This window comes from Austrofundulus limnaeus, unplaced genomic scaffold (genome assembly GCF_001266775.1).
Source record: "Austrofundulus limnaeus strain Quisiro unplaced genomic scaffold, Austrofundulus_limnaeus-1.0 Scaffold421, whole genome shotgun sequence".
NCBI classification, from domain to species: domain Eukaryota; kingdom Metazoa; phylum Chordata; class Actinopteri; order Cyprinodontiformes; family Rivulidae; genus Austrofundulus; species Austrofundulus limnaeus.
The window spans coordinates 383589-385370 of record NW_013952823.1 but is presented as its reverse complement, the minus strand read 5'-3'; the positions used below and the strand labels follow the sequence as shown (position 1 = coordinate 385370).

Below are 1782 nucleotides of genomic sequence, written 5' to 3'. Positions count from 1 at the left end.
GTCATTAGCACCTCTAGTAATATATTTACTGAGAAAAATGTTGACGTGTTTAATACTTATTTTACCCGCTGTATGTTGTCAGAATGACGGCAGGACAATCATTTTGGACATGTTCAAAATTTGTCTGTTTATGCCGACATGCTGCTGATAAGTGAAGCACAAGTTACAGGTATGCTATGGATAATTTATGCATCAGTTCGCATATGTTTCAGGTAAGTTATTCATTTGTTATCCATAAGTGAGCGGGACAAATCTGAAGCAGAACGTAACTTTTTCTTAACCCCCTAACTACTCTCATTTATTCAATTGGCTCATGCAAAGTCAGTTTACCTTTTTAACAACAATTACTATGTATAATAACAATAATAAAAAAATAATAATAATAATAATAAAACAGGTAAACTAAGTGACCAATATCAACAGAATGATGCCAAAAAAAACATTTCATTTTTCATATTTCTTCAACAAATGCATCAATCAAAATAATGTCCCAGTTGAAATGCACAGCTGAGCAGAGCTGCAGGGCTCTGGGGGCTTCAGGCGCTCTGTGGCTGATGATCAGATTGAGGCAGCTGCTGATCGATGCTGCTGCAGCGGCTCAGGTTTCTGTTTTAAACATCACCAGATTGTCTCCTGCACATACRTGCTGCAGAAGTCCAAACACATTCTAATWAGCTTGTACACGTTATGTTTAAGGTAGGGATAATTTACTCATAGGTTTTAAATCTGCACAAGTCATTAGCAACACGGTGTGATCATGTTCGACTTATGTCTTATAGAGGCTACAAATCAGTGSGTTAGGGTTGCATGAACTGTACTGTGTACACAACAGAAGCAAAACATGGACTCAATTATAATGGAATACTAGCATTAGTACATGCACATATCCAAATTTCACAAAAAATCATCTTTTGATCAACAAATCAGGGTTAAATTTCCTCAAGTTTTCCCTGATTTCTTTGTYTTTCTCAAATTCCCCAGGTTTTCTTTGTCTGGAACATGAAAAGACGTTTGTTGGGTTTATATTTACTTTCAGAGTTGCTGGGAAGCCTCAAACTGTCTGAAAACACTTCATGTTCATTCGTTCGTTCGTTCATTTCTTTCTATAGCGCTTCACACAACCACAGTGCTGGTGACCAAAGTGCTTCACAAAGTCAGTGATTAACATGGCAACAGGTTAAAAACAAGAAAAATACAACAAAATGGCAGAAATAAAACCAGAAAYGTCCCCCCACATTTAAGTCCTAAAAGCCTGTTGGAATAAAAAAAAGTCTTAAGCTTTGATTTAAAAAGTCCAAGTTCAGTAACCAAACATAGATCAGAGGGAGCTGATTCCTGAGTCCAGGTGCAGCTGCAGAAAGGCCTGGTCTCACCAGAGTTTATATTTTGTCTTTGGAACAGAGCAGGAGCTGTGTGACCTCAGAGGCCTGAGTGGGAGGAAACTTAACAACCCTGTTATATAAGAAGGACTGAGAACATTCAGAGTTTTCTCACACTCTAGCAGAATTGGTTGAAAGGCGAGCTGCTGCATTTTGAACAAACTGGAGGTGGCTCAGTGACAACTGAGGTACTTCAACATCCATCCATCCATCCATCCATCCATCCATCCATCCATCCATCCATCCATCCATCCATCCATCCATTTTCTGTACATGCTTCTTCCTTTTCAGGGTCGCGTGGGTCACTGGTGCCCATATCCAGCAGTCACAGTGCGAGGGGCGGGGTACACCCTGGACAGGTCGCAAGTCCATCACACTATCACACCTGGACAACAAAAACACC

The 1782-nt window shown here is 39.9% G+C and overlaps 1 protein-coding gene across 1 annotated transcript in view; it reads right to left on the bottom strand.

Annotated features, from left to right (window-relative positions):
* Positions 1 to 1782, bottom strand: part of hspg2 (heparan sulfate proteoglycan 2) — a gene marked incomplete in the record, with an annotated part of 235200 nt that overhangs the window by 90002 nt on the left and 143416 nt on the right.